This window comes from Schistocerca cancellata, chromosome 6 (assembly GCF_023864275.1).
Source record: "Schistocerca cancellata isolate TAMUIC-IGC-003103 chromosome 6, iqSchCanc2.1, whole genome shotgun sequence".
Taxonomy (NCBI): domain Eukaryota; kingdom Metazoa; phylum Arthropoda; class Insecta; order Orthoptera; family Acrididae; genus Schistocerca; species Schistocerca cancellata.
This window is the reverse complement of record NC_064631.1, coordinates 588,210,565-588,234,514: the sequence shown is the minus strand read 5'-3', so window position 1 is coordinate 588,234,514 and position 23,950 is coordinate 588,210,565.

The window sequence follows — 23,950 nt, the reverse complement described above, 5'->3', positions numbered from 1 at the left end:
CTAGAAAAGCTGCACGGTCATCAATGGAATCTGTTCTTTCGAGAACAGTTACTATCTTCATATATAAGTAATAGGTTGTTTGTCTCTCCCCGGAAAGTGCTTTCTTGGAATTTCCATAGTAAACCTCTCTGTGCTGCGCAACGCCTTTCTTTTAGCGCCTGACACTGGAGTTTGTTGAGCATCGCTGTAAGGTTCTCGCACCGACTTAACGACCCTGTGACGAAACGCAGTGCTCTTCTTTGGATCGTCTCTATCTCTTCTATTAGTCTTACTCCATAAGGGTCCCACTCTGAGGAACGAAACTCAAGAATCGCTGGAAAAGTGTATTGTAAGCGAATTCTTTCATGAATAAGTTACACTTCCTTAAGATTCCTCCTATGAATCCATCTAACATCCGTTTCCCCTGCTATTTGTTTTATGTAGTCAATTCGGTTAAGCAGCAACAGGGGAGTAACCGATTTTGTGACATTTTACGACTTCCCAACCAGAAGGTGCTTTGGCATTTGAGCTTTTGAACCTCTGCGTGTTAATAAAATTTATTAGATACAGTTCCTGCGTTTTCGTCAGTGTCTGCAGTAGAACACGCGTTGATAGGCGTTTGTTTGTTTGGTAGTACAGATTTCCACTATCTTTAGTATAAATAGGGACTGTGATTGCTGGTGCGGATGCGATATTTGTTGGTGACACTTCACTTTCAGTTCAAGGCTGTGTTGGCTTCGGTTACATACCTTAAAGCTGCAGTGGATGGGCATCACTGCTGTGGACTGGCCGTGGTATCCAACGGACGTCCAGCACGACCCACGAATCCGCTAATCGGTCTGCACCAGTGGCCAGCTCAGTTATTGCTCGCACTGAAGTTGACCCCTTACCTGTGGTCGGGTGGGGGCCGCCTCGGGGCGTGACAGGCGACAAAAGTCTTCCCAGGGGGCAGAAGGCCTCCCCAGTTAGTCTGACAAATATGTTCCAGGTGCTGTCTGTAGCTGACACTGTCCTCAAGCCAGACGCAATCGCTTGTCCTGTTTTAGAGGAAACCTCTCAGTCTGCAAGATCCGGGCAGTCAAACAGTGTGGGATTACTGGTAGCTGGGAACTCCAGCGTTAGTCGCGTTATGGGGCCACTTAGGGACATGGCTCCCAACAAGGGGAAGAAAGCCAACATGCATTTGGTGTGCATATCGGATGCAGTTATTCCAGATGTGGCATGGGTCCTTCAAGATGCCATGAAGAACAAATGCTGCAGCCAACTGCAAGTGGTGGCTCACGTCGGTATCAATGATGTGTATCGCTTTGGACTGGAAGAAATTCTCTCTGGTTTCGAGCGGCTAACAGAAGTGATGAAGCCTACCGGGCTTGCTTGCGAGATGAAAACAGAGCTCACAATTTGCAGCATAGTCGAAAGGACCGATTGTAGATCTCTAGTACAGAGCCGAGTGGCGGGTCTGAATCAGAAGCTAAGGCCCTTCTGAGACCGTGTAGGTGGCAGATTCCTCGACTTACGCCATAGCATGGTGAGGTTTCGGGTTCTGCTAAAAAGGTTTGGAGTCCATTACACGTAGGAAGTGGCTACATGTGTGGCAGGCGCTATATGACGTTGGTTGTGCGGTTTTTGTTTTAGGATTGAGGGCTTCGAGGAAACACAGAAAGGACGTCAGTCTCAAATGGTGCAGGTCGAACACAGGAGGAACGTAGATCTGGGAACCACTGGAATAAAAGTTGTAAACTGTCGTAGCTGTGTTGGGAAAGTACCAAAGCTCCAAGCACTAATTGAAAGTACTGATGCTCAAATCGTTATAGACACTGAAAGGAGGCTAAAGTCGGAGATAAATTCAGCCGAAATTTTTCCGAAGCACCTAACGGTGTTCAGAAAGGATAGGATAAATACAGTTGGTGGTGGAATGCTTGTTGCTGCCTGAAGTAGTTTATCCTGTAGCGAAACTGAAGTAGATAGTTTTTGTGACTTAGTATGGATAGAGGTCGTTCTTGGCAACCTGTGTAAAACAGTATTGGATAATTGGACCCTTTTACCGACCTCCTAAATCAGATGATACCATGAGAGGTGGCATGAGCCCCCTCTCATATTTCTATCTTGCTCTGAGTAATTCGATTTTCCTCTCTAATTGCATGCGGTGAAAAGTTGCTATTCCTTCACACGCGGACTTCCCATGCAGTGTCTCTGGTCACCTAGATGGTCCGGTGACAGGTGGCTTCTGCAGATCTTGAAAGGGTTAAGCCGACGGATGTGAGGGAGTCAAGTGGATGCTTTCCAGACGCCGACATTGTCATAAGAGCGAGGGCGACACGCCGACAGGAGCGTGACGGAGTGGCTGGGCTACAGATTCTGTTACTTCACAGAAACTTAGGAAAACTCTTTCTGGCGGGCTACCAGCGAGGCATGGGAATGACGTGTGTTCCCAGGCACTCTTGGAGGGCAAATTCCCGCATTTTATGCAAAATCATAACTGTTATTGGCTTGCTCAAGGGACAGCTCCGTGACGCAGCAAAATCGGAGCAGAAATAGGCGCCAAGCATCTCCATTGGTGGAATAGTAGTGCGTCGGCAATAGAGTGGAATTTTCCACTGGTTTTCGAGTTGCTGATTGGAACGTTTAACCACGGCCACTGTCGTGGGGGCGGGAACGTTCTGTGTGCGGCTTTTACGGGTGCTCTTGAGAGAGTCGGCTCTCGCCTTTCGGTTGGAGTAGGTTACAAGACTGAGCTCTCGCTGCTCTTGACAGCGTGCCTTCCGTTGGCTGTCTAATATACTTTCATTTAATTGTAACTGTTTGACGAAGTTGCTGAAGTTTCGACTTCAACGAAACTTTCCGAGTACAGTTGGCAACTAAGCGTTCTGCGTACAAGCGGCCTATGTTGCCCGTCTTGAGCAGTTTTGGCTAAAGTTGACTGTATCAGACTTACTGTATGACTTCGCTTGTTAAAATCAATCACTGTACCGTCAGTGATTGTGTGGCGAGCCTTCTTCGTCTCCCTCAGAGGCGCATTTGTATTGATAGGAAGTCTTTAGTCTGGAACAACCAGACCAGGATAATTTGTTTCGGGCTATATTATCATCACTACGATTGGACGTCGAAGCAACCAGCCATCGCTTGTGGTACGCCAGATCGTGTCCTTGCAGTTAAGAAGACAGCTTGGTAATGTACGAGGTGCATTCAAGTTCTAAGGCCTCCGATTTTTTTTCTAATTAACTACTCACCCGAAATCGATGAACTGACGTTACTTCTCGACGTAATCGCCCTGCAGACGTACACATTTTTCACAACGCTGACGCCATGATTCCATGGCTGTGGCGAAGGCTGCTTTAGGAGTCTGTTTTGACCACTGGAAAATCGCTGAGGCAATAGCAGCACGGCTGGTGAATGTGCGGCCACGGAGAGTGTCTTTCATTGTTGGAAAAAGCCAAAAGTCACTAGGAGCCGGGTCAGGTGAGTAGGGAGCATGAGGAATCACTTCAAAGTTGTTATCCCGAAGAAACTGTTGCGTAACGTTAGCTCGATGTGCGGATGTGTTGTCTTGGTGAAACAGCACATGCGCAGCCCTTCCCAGACGTTTTTGTTCCAGTACAGGAAGGAATTTGTTCTTCAAAACATTTTCGTAGGATGCACCTGTTACCGTAGTGCCCTTTGGAACGCAATGGGTAAGGATTACGCACTCGCTGTCCCAGAACATGGACACTATCATTTTTTCAGCACTGGCGGTTACCCGAAATTTTTTGGTGGCGGTGAATCTGTATGCTTCCATTGAGCTGACTGGCGCTTTGTTTCTGGATTGAAAAATGGCATCCACGTCTCATCCATTGTCACAACCGACGAAAAGAAAGTCCCATTCATGCTGTCATTGCACGTCAACATTGCTTGGCAACATGCCACACAGGCAGCCATGTGGTCGTCCGTCAGCATTAGTGGCACCCTCCTGGATGACACTTTTCGCATTTTCAGGTCGTCATGCAGGATTGTGTGCACAGAACCCACAGAAATGCCAACTCTGGAGACGATCTGTTCAACAGTCATTCGGCGATCCCCCAAAACAATTCTCCTCACTTTCTCGATCATGTCGTCAGACCGGCTTGTGCGAGCCCGAGGTTATTTCGGTTTGTTGTCTCACGATGTTCTGCCTTCATTAAACTGTCGCACCCACGATCGCACTTTCGACACATCCATAACTCCACCACCACATGTCTCCTTCAACTGTCAATGAATTTCAATTGGTTTCACACCACGCAAATTCAGAAAACGAATGATTGCACGCTGTTCAAGTAAGGAAAACGTCGCCACTTTAAGTATTTAAAACAGTTCTCATTCTCGCCGCTGGCGGTAAAATTCCATCTGCCGTACGGTGCTGCCATCTCTGGGACGTATTGACAATGAATGCGGCCTCATTTTAAAACAATGCGCATGTTTGTATCTCTTTCCAGTCCGGAGAAAAAAAATCGGAGGCCTTAGAACTTGGATGCACCGCGTATGTCCGCAGCACCGGAAGATTAGGGAATTTTGGTATGTCATAAACAGAACTCAGCAGAGCGCTCCAGTTCCCGTCTTTTCTTACGTGGTTCTGTCTTGGGTGTTCATTGTCTGAGTTCTCACTACTGTAACAGCAATTAATGTTGGGTTGGCTGGGTGTTTCCCTTAAGGTTTGAGTTGCAAGGAATTGGCTCCACATACCACTTGGTCATAAACGTCACAAGCCACCTTCACAGCATTTATTTGAGTATTCAATTTGACGTATTGTAAATGTTTCATGTGTTGTGTTTATTATTTTGAGTTTAGTCATAATAAATCAAATTGTTATTTTGGACAGAACTTTCATTCTGTAGATCGGCAGAGCAACCCTTTCATTTCTCACCACGTTAGTGAAACTTATTTATCAAATTAATTTCTATCAAATTAAATTATTGCAGGTGCCAAACTCTTTTCTACTCCACTTGCAGGGTCGATTAGAGTCAGTTCGCGTTTCTTCTTAATCCATGTGCGACAGCAAAAGTCGGAGTTAGAAAAGGGGGGCTTAGAGCATCATTTACATATGAAGATTCTAGAAGAATTTAGTGTTAAATACACTGCTAGCCCCAGCACCTCGCAACCATTGCTGAAAGGTTCAAAGAAAACTTTAATTTCAAACATATATCCGACTCATAAAATTGTAGTTGGTGGTGACTTCAGCCTACCCCCGATATTATGGCAAAAATACATGTTTAAATCCGGATGTATGCATAAACAATCATACGAAATAATGCTAAACGCGTTCTCTGTAAATTATTTCGAGCAATTAGTTCATGAGCTCACTCGAATAGTAAACGGTTGTGAAAACACGCTTGACCTCTTACGAACAAATAATCTTGATCTAATAATGAGCATCAATGTGGATGCAGGCATTAGTAATCAGAGGATTGTTGTAACGAGACTGAATGCTGTAACTCCTAAATCCATAAAAAATAAACGAAAAAATATATGTATAAAAAAAGCAGATAGAAATTCATTTGACACCTTACTGAGAGAGAATCTCTACTCCTTGAAAATTAACAATGTAAGTGTAGACCAGATGAGGCTTGAATTCAAAGAAAGAGCATCGATGGCAGTTGAGAGACTTATACCCAATAAATTAACAAACGACGGAGCTGATTCCTCATGCTACACAAAACAGGTCACAAAACACCGTTGCAGAACACAATGCTGACTTAAATGCGAGATACTTATAGTAATTCCAACAACGAAATTTTGTCTCGAAACCTAGCAGAAAATCCAAAGAGATTCTGGTCGGATATAAAGTATGCTAGCGGCAAGACACAATCAATGCCTTCTCTGAACGATAGCAATGGAAATACTATCGTTGACAGAAAGCAGAATTATTAAACACAGCTTTCCGAAATTCTTTCACCAAAGATGATGAAGTAAATATTCCAGAATTGGAATCAACGACAGCTTGTAAGGGATCCGTGTTCCCACGAACAGATGCTAGTATCCGACACCCAGGTCGATAGCAGACAGGAGTCGATTGTCGAGCGCTGCAGGAGGCAGTGAGATTAGTGTCGAGTGAGGAGTAGTACTGGAGAGTGTCGAGCGAGCGGTAGTGCGGGAGAGACAGGCAAGAATGGTGGTCGAGTGAGTTGTAAACGGCAAAATTCACCGGAGTATGACGAGTGAGCACGTCCCCCTGATCGCCGTGGGGTTGACCCTCACTAATACCGATTCGCGAGTGATATGAAAGAGAAAGTGACAAGTGCCGAATTACGTGTTTCGCGTCAACCGCGTCGGCCAACAACAACCATGGAGTGCAGTGAGGATTGTTGTGAATGTTAACCATCAGCATTGCGTGTGACGAAGTACTGAAAATCAGCAACAAATAAAAAGATATAACTGTAATTAGACGTGTAAGGCGAAGGTAGCAACTGCCTCAGAATTTGTGTGTTAGTAGGAAATATATATCAGTTTCTACATCGCAACCTTTGTGGTCCTTAATAATATACAAACTTTGAATCATTCCACTATTCAGTCTCAGAACAGCCGCACTCGGTTGAAATACCCCCGAAACCACAGAAGAAAAACCGATAGCCTTTCATCCATTGCCGGCCGCGGTGGTCTAGCGGTTCTGGCGCTGCAGTCCGGAACCGCGGGACTGCTACGGTCACAGGTTCGAATCCTGCCTCGGGCTTGGGTGTGTGTGATGTCCTTAGGTTAGTTAGGTTTAAGTAGTTCTAAATTCTAGGGGACTTATGACCTAAGATGTTGAGTCCCATGGTGCTTAGAGCCATTTGAACCTTTCATCCATTAAGCACACGGTCATATAATCATAATAATTAACTGTTTGGTGGCTTCGATAAATTACACAAAATCCAGTAAAGGAATTAAACGGGGGTGTTTCAAGCTGCCAACATGAATAACTTAGAACTAGATATCCTCGGTGCAGGGAAGCAACTTCAATCAATAAAAGCAAGGCTTCCGATCCAGACTATACACCAATTAGGTTCCTTTCAGAGTATACTGATGCAGTAGCTCCACACTTAACACTCATATACAACCGCTCGCTCGACGAAAGATTCGTACGCAAAGACTATAAATTTGCACGGGTCACACCAAGGTTCAAGAAACGCATTAGGAGTAATCCACTTAGTGACAGGCCCATATCGGTAACGTCAATATGCAGCAGGATTGTGGAACATTTATTGTGTTCGAACATTATGAATTACCACGAAGAGAACGGTCTATTGACACATAAACAACACGGACTTAGAAAACATCCTTCTTGTGAAACAAAACTACCTCTTTACTCACACGAAGTGTTCGAAATGTTGAGTGCTATCGACAAATGATTTTAAATTGATTCCGTGTTTCTATTCCAGAAGGCTTTTGACACTGTACCTCAAAAGCAGCTCGTAATCAAATTGCGTTCTTATTGAATATCGTCTCATTTATGCTACTTCGTTCTCGCTTCCCATGCCCGGGTTCCCGGGTTCGAGTCCCGGCGGGGTCAGGGATTTTCTCTGCCTCGTGATGACTGGGTGTTGTGTGCTGTCCTTAGGTTAGTTAGGTTTAAGTAGTTCTAAATTCTAGGGTACTGATGACCATAGATGTTAAGTCCCATAGTGCTCCGAGCCATTTGAACCATTTATGCTACTTGTTTCCTGTCGGAGAAGTCACAGTTCGTAGTAATTGACGGAAAGTTATCGAGTAAAACAGAAGTGTCTTCTAGGGTTCCCCAACGTAGTGTTACACGCCTTCTGGTGTTCCTTATCTATACAAACGATTTAGAAGACAATCTGAGGAGCCTACTGAAGTTGTTTGCAGATGATGTTGTCGTTTATCGCGTAGTAAAGTCATCAAAAGATCAAAACCGGTTGGAAAACGATTTAGATAAGATATATGTATGGTGCGGAAACTGGCAATTGACCCTAAGTAATGAAAAATGTGAGGTCCTCCGCATGAGTGTTAAAAGGAATCAGTTAAACTTCGGTTACATGATAAAGCAATCAAATCTAAAGGCCGAATATTCCACTACATACCTAGGAATTACAACAACGAACAACTTAAATTGGAAAGAACACACACAAAATGTTGTGGGGAAGGCGAACCAAAGTTGATTTTTGTTGGCAGAATACTCAGTAGAGGCAGCGGATCTACTGAAGAGAATGCCTACACTACGCTTATCCGTCCTCCCTTGGGGCTGCGCGATGTTGGATCCTTCTCAGATAGGATAAACGGAATACACTGAGAAAGTTCAAAGAAGGGCAGCACATTTTGTATTATCGAGAAATAGGGGAGAATGCGTCATGGACATGCTATAGGATTTGGGATGGAGGTCATTAAGACAAAGGCGTTTATCGTTGCGGCGGGATCCTCTCACGAAATTTCAATCACCAACGATCTCCTCCGAATGTCTAAATATTTTGTTAGACGCTGATCTACATAGGGAGAAACGATCATGATAAAAAAATAAGGGGAATCAGATCCAGCACGGAAGGATATAGGTTTTTTTCGCGCGTTGTTCGAGACTGGAATAACAGGGAGTTACTGTGAAGGTAGTTCGATGAACAGATCAGCCAAGCAGTTAAGTGCGATTTTCAGATTAGTCATGTAGGCTATTTACAATTTGTACAGAAACCAGAAGGCAGTTATAAGAGTCGAGGGTCATGAAAGGGAAGCAGTGGTTGGGACGGGAGTGAGACAGGGTTGTAGCCTCTCCCCGATGTTATTCAATCTGTATATTCAGCAAGCAGTAAAGTAAACAAAAGAAAAATTCGGAGTAGGAATTAAAATCCATGGAGAAGAAATAAAAATTTTGAGATTCGCCGATGACATTGTAATTCTGCTGTCAGAGACAGCAAAGGGCCTGGAAGAGCAGTTGAACGGAATGGATAGTGTCTTGATAGGAGGATATAAGATGAACATCAACAAAAGCAAAACGAAGACAGTGGAATGTAGTCGAATTAAATTGGGTGATGGTGCAGGAATTAGATTAGTAGTAAATGAGTTTTGCTATTTGGGAAGCAAAATAACTGATGATGGTCGAAGTAGAGAGGATATAAAATGTAGACTGGCAATGGCAGGGAAAGCGTTTTTGAAGAAGAGAAATTTGTTAACATCGAGTATAGATTTAAGTGTCAGGAAGTCGTTTCTGAAAGTATTTGTATGGAGTGTAGCCATGTATGGAAGTGAAACGTCGACGATAAATAGTTTAGACAAGAAGAGATGGTTCAAATGGCTCTGAGCACTATGCGACTTAACTGCTGAGGTCATCAATCGCCTAGAACTTAGAACTAATTAAACCTAACTAACCTAAGGACATCACACACATCCATGACCGAGGCAGGATTCGAACCTGCGACCGTAGCGGTCGCTCGGTTCCAGACTGTAGCCCCTAGAACCGCACGGCCACTTCAGCCGGCGACAAGAAGAGAGTAGAAGCTTTCGAAATTTGGTACTACAGAAGCATGCTGAAGATTAGATGGTTAGATCACATAACTAATGAGGGGGTATTGAATAGAATTGGAGAGAAGAGAAATTTGTGGCACAACTTGACTAGAAGAAGGGATCGGTTGGTAGGGCATATTCTGAGGCATCAAGGGATCACCAAATTGGTATTGGAGGGCAGCGTGGAGGGAAAAAACTGTAGAGGGAGACCAAGAGATGAATACACTAAACAGATTCAGAAGGATGTAGATTGCAGTAGATACTGGAAGATGAAGAAGCTTGCACAGAATAGGGTAGCATGGAGAGGTGCATCAAACCAGTCTCTGGACTGGAGACCACAACAACAACATGTAGACACAGATGTAGATGTAGAAGGCCGTTTCGGATGGTTACTCCTAGATATTTTACGGTAAATACTGCTTCCAGTGATTTGTCTTCGATACTGTAGTTGCAGAGTAGTGGATTTCTTTTCCTATGTATGTGCAATAGGTGACATTTATTACTTTCGGGGCCAACTACCAGAGGCTTCACCAATCATCAATCTCTTGCAGGTCGTTCTGCATATCGATTCTGTTTTCTGGTGTTACTGCTATCTCATAGACAACCGTATCATCTGCGATCAGTCTTAAGGAGCTTCCGACGCTTTCTAATTGATCATTTATATACATTGTAAACAGAAACGGTGGTGTCACATTCTCTTGTGTTACTGCTGAAATTACCTTTGCACCGGCCGATTTCATTCCACGAAGAGCAAGGTCTTGAGTTCTCTCTGCGAGGAAGTGTTGAATCCAGCCGTAAATCTGATCCGACACTTGTAAGTTTGTATTTATTTCACTAACCGGCAGTGCAGGACGCTGTCGTATAACTTCCTGAGGCCTAGGAACACGGCATCAGTCTGAGTGCCGATGTCTACGGCTCTGTCGATCACTTGGAAAACAGAATGAGCTGAGTTTCGCATGATCTCAGTTTGCGGTATGCATGTTGATTTTTATGGAGGAGATTACGTTGTCTACAAACGTCATAATACGTGAGGGTAGCACATGTTCCGCAATTCAACAACAGAGTGACGTCAGCGATATAGGCCTACAATTACGTGCATCTGCCCTACGACCCTTTTTCAAAACGCATTTTTTTTTCCATTCGGTAGGTGACCCTTCTTTGCTGCAGCGACCTACAATGAATTGCTCCTGGCAGGAGAGAAAGTAGTTTCGCATAATCTCTGTAGAATCTTGCAGGTACCTCACCTGCTCTTTTCTCCTTTCCGCTACAAAGCGATTATAGTTGCTTTCCTATTCCGCGATCACTTATCTCAATATCTGCCATTTCGACGTTTGCAATATGATGAAAGGAGGAATCGCATTCCGATCTTGCGCGGTGAAATAATTCCGGAAGACCAAATTCAGTATTTCTGGATTCTCGCTGTCATCTGGTGTTGCAGTGCCAGTATGGTCGCTGACTGACTGATACATGATTTCGATCCGCATATTGCTTTTAAATAAGACCAATATCTCTTAGGGTTTTTTGTCAGATCGGATATCGCAAACAAATTCAGAATTTCAAAGTGTGGTTTTCCATCAACTTTGTGAAAGCATTTTCTAAATCTGCAGTTGCCATAAATCTTAGATTGGAAAAGACATATACGAACCTAAGTCATAAGCTCACACTGACTCACATGTTTCATTATTTCTCCAGAACCCAAGTTGATCTTTCCACAAATCAGCTTATAAGAGTTCTTCCACTCACAGAAATGTTTAGGGAATCATTCAAAAATGGCTCTGAGCACTATGGGACTTAACTTCTGAGGTCATCAGTCACCTAGAACTTAGAACTACTTAAACCTAACTAACCTAAGGACATCACACACATCCATGCCCGAGGCAGGATTCGAACCTGCGACCGTGGCGGTCGCGCGGTTCCAGACTGTAGCGCCTAGAACCGCTCACCCACCCCGGCCGGCAGGGAATCATTGTTCCCGCGCTCCATGCGCGAATGGAAAAATGTTGACTACCTTCTGGTAAGCACTTCTTAGTCGTTTTCAGAGTATGAATTTAGATGTAAATGTTATGTTACCTTGCGATTCATACGCATCTCCGCGATTAAACTCGACTGTATAACGTAAGAATTCCTGCCAGTAAATAGTAACGAGCACGTCACTCCCAAGGCTGCAGGGAACGAAATCTCCTCCACAGAGTTTCAGTTGACAGAGGAATCAGTGGGCACAACTGGAACCCGAGAAAAATGATCGCTAATTGTTGCCGTGCGTGCTTAGGCTCGGCAGTTGCAGCTCTCTCGTATCCCAGAGAGCCAGTCTGTCAAGGCTTCTGCCTTGCTGCGACATCTCGCAGAATGGAGAGGCCGCAGTCAGTGCTCGCGGGATGACTATTGGGCAGAGCGTCCACCAGGCGATGCTGACTGCTGTACTCAGTCCGCCGTTACTTTAGGACAGACACTTCGGCAGGAGAACGTGGAGGCGCTGAGCTGTTGTAATCGTTAATTTGTTCTAAGACACAGAAGAAAATAATTCGCATGTTCGTGGAAATTTGTGAATGTGAAAGTTCGATTACGCTAATAAGCAGGTGGATCAGAAAATGATAACCTTGTATCTATTCATCGTACAAACGTGTAACTGACATGAATGAGTCCCTGAAGACTGTACTACAATTTAATCTTGGTTTTATTAACGGCAACAAATTATTAAGACAATAGACGGCCGGCCGGTGTGGCCGAGCGGTTCTAGGCGCTTCTGTCTGGAAGCGCGCGACCGCTACGGTGGCAGGTTCGTCCTGCCTGGGGCATGGATGTGTGTGATGCCCTTAGGTTAGTTAGGTTTAAGTAGTTCTAAGTTATAGGGAAACGATGACCTCAGATATTAAGTCCCATAGTGCTCAGAACCGTTTGAATTTGAACAATAGACGGACAGTTTACGAAAATGCATTTCCTGACGCCATTGTCAAATTTTCGGTATGGGGCAAAAGTGTTTCTTATTTTAGAAAGGTAAAATCATTGTTGTTGTTGTTGTTGTTGTTGTTGTCTTCGGTCCTGAGACTGGTTTGATGCAGCTCTCTATGCTACTCTATCCTGTGCAATCTTCTTCATCTCCCAGTACTTACTGCAACCTACATCCTTCTGAATCTGCTTAGTGTATTCATCTCTTGGTTTCCTCTACCATTTTTACCCTCCACGCTGCCCTCCAATGCTAAATTTGTGATCCCTTCATGCCTCAGAACATGTCCTACCAACCGATCCCTTCTTCTAGTCTAGTTGTGCCACAAACTCCTCTTCTCCCCAATTCTATACAATACCTCCTCATTAGTTATGTGATCTACCCAACTAATCTTCAGCATTCTTCTGTAGCACCACATTTCGAAAGCTTCTATTCTCTTCTTGTCTAAACTATTTATCATCCATATTTCACTTCCATACATGGCTACGCTCCATATAAATACTTTCAGAAACGACTTCCTGACACTTAAATCAATACTCGATGTTAACAAATTTCTCTTCTTCAGAAACGCTTTCCTTGCCATTGCCAGTCTACATTTTATATCCTCTCTACTTCGACCATCATCAGTTGTTTTGCTCCCCAAATAGCAAAACTCCTTTACTACTTTAAGTATCTCATTTCCTAATCTAATTCCTTCAGCAACACCCGACTTAATTCGACTACATTCCATTATCCTCGTTTTGCTTCTGTTGATGTTCATCTTATACCCTCATTTCAAGACACTGCCCATTCCGTTCAACTGCTCTTCCAAGTCCTTTGCTGTCTCTGACAGAATTACAATGTCATCGACGAACCTCAAAGTTTTTACTTCTTCTCCATGGATTTTAATGCCTACTCCGAACTTTTCTTTTGTTTCCCTTACTGCTTGCTCAATATACAGATTGAATAGCATCGGGGAGAGGCTACAACCCTGTCTCACTCCCTTCCCAACCATTGCTTCCCTTTCATGTCATTCGACTCTTATAACTGCCATCTGCTTTCTATACAAATTGTAAATAGCCTTTCGCTCCCTGTATTTCACCCCTGCCACCTTCAGAATTTGAAAGAGAGTATTCCAGTCAACATTGTCAAACGCTTTCTCTAAGTCTACAAATGCTAGAAACGTACGTTTGCCTTTCCTTAATCTTTCATTATCCGAACGAAATCTTAAGAATACATCATATTTTCATCTGCTGCAATCCTGAAGTTTTCTAAACCGCGATAATTTCAATTAAATATGGCGCTCAATGGGACCTCTCGCTCGTCAAGTGCCAAATGGTCACTCGTATTGTTCCGCTACTAGAAACAGAGCGCTATTATTATAAATTCCTAATCCACCTACATATTAGCGTAGTCGAACTTTGACATTCACAACTTTCCATGGACTTGCTTCTGCTTTTGTTCTGTGCCTTAAAACAAATAACGATTACAATAGTGAAACGTCCCCTTAGAACAATTATACAAGACTGTGCTTAAACTGACATACAATATTATTTAGCGCAACGCAATCTGACTTTCAAAAATCCCTACAAAAGAATGGCCCTGACTAACATTAACCTATACCTTTCACAAATCACTTACCTCACAAAAATCTTCGTTACTCAAGCTACAGCAATACAGCGAGCGCCGCTACTGCCAGCTAAATAAAAGATTCAAACTACTGAAGGCACTAACTACTGATAGGGTTAGTTAGCAAATGAAAGATTTTAATAGAGAACAAACAATGTATTTACCTTAATAGTCATAATATATGATATCCAGTATTACAAACTTCGAAACTCCGCCATCTCTCTCCCCACATCCACCACTGCTGGCGGCTCACCTCCAACTGCGCAACGCTACGCGCTGTTCACATCCAGCTGCCGCTGCCCAACACTACAATGGCAGACAACAATGCAAACTAGCCACAGACTGCACACAGCACAGCCAGTGATTTTCATATAGAGCGCTACGTAACGTTGCCAATAAGAAAACATAAACAGCCTACTTACATAAAAAAAACATAAACAGCCTACTTACATAGCCCCCATGCTCCCCACAAAAAATTTTACAAATTGTTTTGGGCAGTGGCCAATAATGATTTGCAAAAAATTTTTCATAATTACAATAACAAAGATATCAAATGCACACACTTATTTATACAATGTTGGTCAAAAGCTAAAATTTTCTCACAGTCCATAAAGACAGTCCAGATTGTTCATCACAGTAAAATTTCAGTGTTCTTTTTTCAAAGTCTGAGCAGTAAAAGACAATGCACACGGAAGTAGTGGATTTCCATGCAGTCTTGAAGAAATAGTGTTGTCCTACCAACGGAAAGACAGTGCTGACTCTTGACATGCAGACAGGTAATGGGCCACAACAGAGCAAACCCACAGCAGAGTCATTCGACGTTTTGAAGAAGATTGGTAGGTAGGTCATCACAGAGCAGACCCACTGCAGTCCTGGTAGAGAGTATTGGTGGGCCACCAGAGGTGCAGACCCACTGCAGTCCTTGTAGAAATAGTGGACAGGCCCACTGTAGTCCTGGTAGAGATTGTGGTATTGGTGGGCCACCAGAGGTGCAGACCCACTGTAGTCCTTGTAGAGATGGCCAGCAGCCATCTGTTGTGATTGTGCGGGTGCACAATCACCATTGAAGAGTCTTGCAGTTAATATAGCAAGTCCATAACCACCACTTGTGCACTCACTAAGTTTTTGGAATTGTCCTTAGAACCAGCAATGCTGTTATACATTCCCTTGATGAATTATCAACACACGTGCAAACACTATCAGTCCCTACTTCTCACATATTGTCCATATACTATGACCAACAGAAAAGTGTGCAGTGAAATGTAACTAACAAGTTAATAATATGATGAACTGGTATCAATTACAATTTTATAACATAAGAATACAATTACAAAGATACAAAATACATCATTAAAGAACATAACAATACAGATAACATTTGTAGTAATACAGGCTTTACAAAAGAATAGAAATAGACATATACATCAGTGTTACAGGAATTATGACATAAGTAAATACATAAAAGATCAGAATAACTTTTGAAACATCAGCTTCACACATGAGCATTAAAACAAAACAGAATACATAATGTCTAAACATCTTTACAAAGAAAATAACATATTATTAATGCAAAGTATATTTGAGGATAACAGTATTCCCCATCATAGTTCATGTAGCTGAGTATTAGAAAAATTCTACAACATAAGTCTTATCAGATATACATATAAAGACAGGAAGAAAATAAATACACAAGGGTACACAAACACATAGTGGGATAACACAAAGGAAAAGGACAGGGTTTGTTTTCAGTGCAACATTTGGTACTGCAGTCCAACCCAAAACTTCATTCCATAGATCTTTCGTCTTATTTCAACCTTTGCTTCCACCAAAAAAAAAAAAAAAATCCTATCCAAGCATGCTTTCTGTATTTTTCTCGTATAACCTCTCAGTGCATTTCTTCAAATTCATCGCAACTCATTCTCTTATAGGCTACCCCCTCTTAAGCTAACTTAAATCTACTGAACTCAGATGCTAAACTAAGGGACGAGGCAATGCAGCAGCACAAAACAATTAACACAAACATCAATGACAAAAAAATTCAAATTGGCAAAGCAATTGCAATATTACAACTAATATAAGGCACTGTGCAGCAAACAAGAAAACTAAATCCGTAGTAAAACTGGCTTAACGTTACGTAGCGCTCTATATGAAAATCACTGGCTGTGCTGTGTGCAGTCTGTGGCTAGTTTGCATTGTTGTCTGCCATTGTAGTGTTGGGCAGCGGCAGCTGGATGTGAACAGCGCGTAGCGTTGCGCAGTTGGAGGTGAGCCGCCAGCAGTGGTGGATGTGGGGAGAGAGATGGCGGAGTTTCGAAGTTTGTAATACTGGATATCATATATTATGACTATTAAGGTAAATACATTGTTTGTTCTCTATTAAAATCTTTCATTTGCTAACTATCCCTATCAGTAGTTAGTGCCTGCAGTAGTTTGAATCTTTTATTTAGCTGGCAGTAGTGGCGCTCGCTGTATTGCAGTAGTTCGAGTAACGAAGATTTTTGTGAGGTAAGTGATTTCTGAAAGGTATAGTTTAATAGTTTAATGTTACTCAGGGCCATTCTTTTGTAGGGATTTTTGAAAGTCAGATTGCGTTGCGCTAAATAATATCGTATGTCAGTTTAAGCACAGTCTTGTATAATTGTTCTAAGGGGACGTTTCAATAGGTAAACTGGCAGATCCTGCAACCGTAAAAACAAAAATAAACCTAATCACGTCGGGCAGTGAACGATCCCACACGACAGCTAGCAGCCTGAAACTGCAGCATTAGGGGCTGTCAAGAAATCGCGTATCTATTACAAATCAAAGTGATTGCGAAGTGGCAGTTTTCACAACAACATCTTAACACTATCTGGCTGCGATTCCAGTCACAACCACATCTACATCTACGTGGATACTCTGCAAATCACATTTAAGTGCCTGGCAGAGGCTTCATGGAACCACATTCACAATTCTCCATTATTTCAATCTCGTACAGCGCGCACGAACACATATATCTTTCCGTACGAGCTCTGATTTCCCATGTTTTATCACGATGCTCGTTTCTCCCTACGTAGGTCGGCGTCAACAAAATATTTTTGCATTCAGAGGAGAAAGTTGGTGATTGGAATTTCGTGAGAAGATTCCGCTGCAACGAAAAACGCATTTATTTGTTTTAATGGTGTCCACCCCAAATCCTGTATCATTTCAGTGACACTACCCCCCCCCCCCCCCCGCCCCTATTTCGCGATCATACAAAACGTGCTGCCCTTCTTTGAACTTTTTCGATGTACTCCGTCAATCCTATCTGGTAAGAATTCCAAACTGCGCAGCAGTATTCTAAAAGAGGATGGATAAGCCTAGTGTAGGCAGTCTCATTAGTAGATCTGTTACGTTTTCTTAATGTCCTGCCACTAAAACGCATTCTTTGGTTAGCCTTCTCCACAACATTTTCTATGTGTTCCTTCCAATTTAAGTTGTCCCTAATTCTAATTCCTAGGTATTTAGTTGAATTTATGGTCTTCCGATTTGACTGATTTATCGTGTAACCAAGTTTAACGGATTCCTTTTAGCACTCACGTGGATGACCCCACACTTTTCGTTATTTAGAATCAATTGCCAATTTTCGCACCATACAGATATCTTTTCTAAATCGTTTTGAGATTTGTTTTGATCTTCTGATGACTTTACTAGTCGATAAACGACATTTTCGTCTGCAAAAAACCTGAGACGGCTGCTCATATTGTCTCCCACATCGTCTATATGGATAAGGAACTGCAAAGGGCCTCCTATAATACTACCTTGGGGAACGCCAGAAATCACTTCTGTTTTACCCGATGACTTTCCGTCATTTACTACGAACTGTGACCTCTCTGATAGGAAATCACGAATCCAGTCACATAACTGAGACGATATTCCATAAGGACGCAATTTCACTATAAGCTGCTTGTGTGGTACAGTGTCTAAAGCCCTCCGGAAATCCAGAAATACGGATTCAATTTGAAATCCCTTGTCAATAGCACTCAACGCTTCGTTTAAAGAGCTAGTTGTGCTTCACAAGAACGGTGTTTTCTAAATCCATGTTGACCGCGTGTCAATAGACAGTTTTCTTCGAGGTAATCCAAAATGATCGGACGCAGTATATGTTTCAAAATCCTGCTGCTAATCGACGTTAATGATCATCATCATCATCATAATCATCAGCCAATTCGATCATTAGATGATTTGGCCTCTTCGAGTCGTGGATTCAGGTAGGCTTTCAGAAGTCTTCTCCAAGTGGGACGATCTTGGGCAGTTCTCTGCCAGGTGTTACCAGCTATCTTCTAGATGCCTTTGTCCCATCTGTCTGGTGGTCTTCCTCTAGGCCTCCGGTGCTCTCTCGGACTCCACTCCAGTACTAGCTTCGTCCACCTGTTGTCTTTTCTTCTTGCGACGTGGCCAGCCCACTGCCATTTCAAGGAACCTACTCTCTCTAAGATGTCATTAACCTTCGTCACAGACCGGATGTCATGTGCCCTTTTCCTATCCTTTCTTGTATAGCCCAGCATTGATCTCTCCATGGCTCTCTGTGCTGTCCTAAGTTTCCCTTTTGTGAATGAGTTCAGTGTCCATGTCTCGCATCCGTACGTCATCACAGGAAGAATGCATTGATCAAATACTGCTTTCTTCAGATTTACTGGCATTTTTGATCTGAATACTTTTGAATTCTTCCCAAATGCTTGCCAACCAAGCTTGATGCGTCGGTAGATTTCTGGTCTTATGTCTCCCTTCATATTTATAATCTGGCCAAGGCAGACATATTCACTGACCTCTTCTAGTAGACTGTCCTTGACTTTCACATCTCCAGCTGGGACCCATTTGTTGGAAATTACTTTTGTTTTGGAAAGGTTCATGTTCAAGCCAACCAGCTGACATTCCGATGCAAGATCTGTAACTAAGTTTTGGAGCTCTGCGAAGTCTTTGGCCAGTAAAGCAACATCATCAGCAAATCTCAAGTTGGTAAGCCTTCTTCCATTAATTCTAATTCCCTTACCTTCCCAGCTCAGCTTTGACATAGCCATTTCCAATACAGCAAAGAACAGTTTTGGGGAGATAGGATCGCCTTGCTTGACACCCCTCATGATGTGGAATTCTTGAGTTGATTCGCGGATGTTAACATAAGCTGAAGAATTCTCGTAGATTTTCCTGAGCACTTCAATGTATGCTGCTCCCACTCCTTGCGCACTCAAAGCTTGGAGGACAGCTACATGGCTAACGGAGTCAAATGCCTTTTCAAAGTCAGCAAAGGCAATGCAGAGAGGCAGTTAATGATATGACTCTGTAATTTAGTGGATTACTCCTACTACCTTTCTTGAATACTGGTGTGACCTGTCCAACTTCCCAGTCTTTGGGTACGGATCGTTCGCCTAGCGAACGGTTGTATATGATTGTTAAGTATCGAGCTAATGCATCAGCGTACTCCGAAAGGAACCTAATTGGTATACAGTGTGGACCAGAAGACTTGCTTTTATTAAGTGATTTAAGTTGCTTCACTACTCCGAGAATATTTACTTCTACGTTACTCGTGTTGGCAGCTGTTCTCGATTCGAATTCTGGAATATTTACTTCGTCTTCTTTTGTGAAGGCATTTCGGAAGGCTGTGTTTAGTAAATCTGCTTTGGCAGCACTGTCTTCGGTAGTATCTCCATTGCTATCGCGCATAGAAGGCATTGATTGTTTCTTGCCGCTAACAAACTTCACATACGACCAGAATTTCTTTGGATTTTCTGCCAGGTTTCGAGACAAAGTTTCGTTGTGGGAACTGTTATAAGCACCTCGCATTGAAGTCCGCGCTAAATTTCGAGCTTCTGTAATAGATCGAAAATCTTGGGGGTTTTGCGTCTGTTTAAATTTGGCATGTTTGTTTCGTTGTTTCTGCAACAGTTTTCTAACCCGTTTTGTGTACCGAGGAAGATCAGCTCCGTCGTTTGTTAATTTATTTGGTATAAATGTCTCAATTGCTGCAGATACTATTTCTTTGAATTCAAGCCTCATCTGGTCTACACTTACAATGTTAATTTGTAAGTAGTAGTGATTGTCTCTCAGCAAGGCATCAAGTGAATTTTTATCTGCTTTTGGGAGTAGGTATATTTTTCGTTTACTTTTGGAGGATTTGTATGTCACAACATTCAGTCTCGTTACGACAACCCTGCGTTCACCAATCCCTGTATGCATTTTGATACTCGTTATTAACTCAGGATTATTTATTGCTAAGAGGCCAATCATGTTTTCAAAACTTTTTACTATTCACGTGGGCTCATGAACTAATTTCTCGAAATAAGTTTCAGAGAACGCGATTGGCACAATTTCGGATCATGATTTATGCGTACCTCCAGAATTAAACATGTATTTTCACCAACGTATCGTGGGTAGATTAAAGTCACCAACAACTGTAATCGTATGAGTCGGGTATGTGTTTGAAACAAAATGTAAGTTTTCTTTGAAGCTTTCAGGAATTGTATCATCTGAATTGGGAGGTCGGTAAAAGGATCCAATTATTATTTTATTCCGGTTTCCAATAATGGCCTCTGCCCATACTAACTCACAGGAACTATCTACATCAATTTCGCGGCAAGATAAACTACATCTAACAGCAGTAAACATGCCACTGCCAACCGTGTTTAGCGTATACTTACGGAAAACCGTTAGGTTATTCGCAAAAATTTCATCTGAGCTTATCTCCGGGCTTAGTCAACTTTCAGTGCCTATAACGATTTGAGCATCAGTGCCTTCTATTAGCGCTTGGAGCTCTGGTACTTTCGCAACACAGCTACGTTCTTCTTGTGTTCGGCCTGCACCCTTTTTGAATGAAGCCCTTTTTGTGTTTTCCCCATACCCTCTAACCCAAAAAAAACCGCCCAGTCCACGCCACACAGCTCCTGCTACCCGTGTAGCCGCCTCCTGCGTATAGTGGACACCTGACCTATTCAGCGGAAACAGAAATCCAACCACCCTTTTGGCGCAAGTCAAGGAATCTGCAGCCTACAGGGTCACAGAACTGTCTGAGCTTCTGATTCAGACCCTCCACTCGGCTCTGTACCAGAGGTCTGCAATCGGTCCTGTCGACTATGCAAATATCACAAGCAAAACTGGCAGTCTTTACCACTTCTGTTAGCCGCTCGAAATCAGAGAGTCTTTTCTGATCCAAAGTGACACACGTCATTGGTACTGACGTGAGCCACCACTTGTAATTGGCTGCATCCTGTGCTCTTCATGGCATCCCTGAGGACCCGTTCCACATCTGGAATGACTACACCCGGTATGCACACGGACTGAACATTGGTTTTCTTCTCCTTCTTGGCAGCCATGTTTCTAAGGGGCCTAATGTTGGAACTCCCAACACTATCAATAATACCACCCTCTGTCATTGTCCAGATCTTGCAGGCTGAGAGTTTCCCTCTGAAACAGGACAGGTGACAGCATCTGGCTCATTGATGGTGTCAGCTACAGACAAAACGTAGAGCCTGTTTGTCAGATTAACCAGGGAGGCCTTACGTACGGGCCCCTGGGAAGTCTTTCGTCACCTGCTACGCCCTGGGGTGACCTCCCACTCGATCACAGGTGAGAGGTCAGCCTCAGTGCCAGCAGTAACTGGGTTGGTCACCGGTGAGGATCGATCGGTGGACTCGGACGTTCTGGACGTCTGTTGGATCCCTGCGGCTCGCCCACAACAGTGGTGCCCATCCACTGCAGCCTTAAGCTGTGTAACCGAAGCCGTCGCAGCCTGGAGCTGCGAGCGAGGTGTTACCAACTAGGCTAGCATCCGCGCACAACTATCACAGTCTGTATCCATACTAAAGTCCATTGAAAACTAAACTACCCAGATAAACAGAATATCGGCACGTGCTGTGGAACTCTACTGTAGAAACTGACGAAAACGCAGTAACTGTGTTTAATAATTTAGATTAATACACAGAGATTAAAAAACCTAACTATTGAGGCACTCAGGTGCAACTAAATAATTCGCCCCTGATTAGGAACTTGTAATATGTCACAAAATCTGTTTATTTTCTGATGCAAACGAAAAGGTGACGACTGTGGTTATTAGATATTAAATTAACTCGCAGAAAGTCAAGAAACTAAGCTATTAAAGCACACAGATGACATTGTAAAAATCGCTCCTGGTTAGGAACTCGTAAAAGTCACAAAATCGGTTACTTCCCTGTTGCTGTGTTTGTCTCGGCCAGCTGCTGCTGCCTGACTAGAACCACAAATAGCTAATAGCAGTTAAAAGTAGCATTTAATATTCAACGTCATCTGCCATCTGTCGCTCGAAATTGGCCAAATAAATGAACCAATAAGCTGATTTGCTCTGACAAAAAACACTTGGTGTTTTACCTGGCAGCAGTACTAATATGTTTAACACTACTGTATTTACAACACGGATATTTTTTCAGTACTCAGATAAACTTTCGTATCTTTAGCTATTCCACTTTAACTGTTCTTGTCGAAAACTTTTAATTGTGAGATCTGTACTTCATACTCATTTCACTTGCCAATCATCAACCTTAAAACACTTAACCAAGACTTTGTCAATAAGTACATGGCCGAAAATCTAGGGTAATGGGACGGCTTTAACAAGTGGGGAACGGAATTTTCATGATTCCCTTATTGTATTTCACATTTATTCATCATCCCGTTCAAACTGCATAACGCTTTTTAAGCGAGACATTGTTGACATATCATTTTGCGCATGTTACAGGCGAGAACACATCATTTCCGTTACACTGACATAGATCACCTGGCATGATACGCCATTTAGCAATGCCCGTTTTCAGTTGCTTGTGACTAATCATAGCGTAACACTTACGGTGATAAATCATAGAATCTTATTTTAACATTGGTGGACCGCAGGGGGATACAAGTTGTGAATTCGTAAAATGTGGTTTTAAACCGTGTCAAACCGCAAGAAAAAATTGCAGTTACAGAAAATAGCATTTAATCAAATTACCGATATCGGGAAGTCACAATTCAGTCCATCCCCAATAGCAAAACCGATCTCGTAAACTGACATACGGCCGGGAGAGCGGTGTGCTGACCACATGCCCCTCCGTATCCGCGTCCAGTGACGCCTGTGGTCGGAGGATGATACGACGGTCGGACGGATTTCAGTTCCAATAACAGCAGAGTGCAAGCGGGAAGTCTCGTGGTGCAGATGAAGGTATAAATTACTTTTATTATTTTTATATTTTATAACAATTTAACTTTGAATAAGACTGATGTTATTTCTTTTGTAAATTTTCGAAAATTATTGTATATCTAAGAACTATGGTTATTCGTAGTAAAGCACGTAAATAGATGTTAATGATTTTCTTACGTATGTGACGGCAATTTAATATATTTGTGCCTAATTGATTTTTGTCTGTTACCTTCGTGCTTCCTTTCTTTGTAATGGTGAGTGGAATGTCACGCGCAATGCAATGCCCTGTACTTGTTATTCTTCTAAAGGTCAGTGTTAAGTTTTCTATTTACTGTAATTGAACAGTGGAAAATTTCATACGTTCCGAAGTTGTAGGCTCTATACGATTGATTATGAATCGCTACTATACCACTTCCTGTAATAGGTACGTGAAACATAAATGAGATTAATATTCAACGTATACTATCGCTTACAGATCAGTAAGTAAGAAGATTATAATTCTCACCAAAATATATTTAGACTCTACTGATGCCTTGACAACAGTTAATAAAGCACGTCAATTCCAATAATCATTCTGATTATAGTCTAAAGTGTAAAGGAATCAAATTTCGTCTGTAGGTGTACTCGCTGAAGCGATATTTTCCTGTATATACATGAAATTTGGTTGCACTGTTTTGATTCTGTTATTTTACTTTAGATTTCCTATCAATGTAGCTAAATTAAGGAAAACATTGGAATATGAAAGCAGGTTTTTCGTGTCACATACTTCTCTTGTTGGTTATTCAAAGCGTAGAACAAAAAGAATGTTACATCAAAAAGGGGAAATGTGT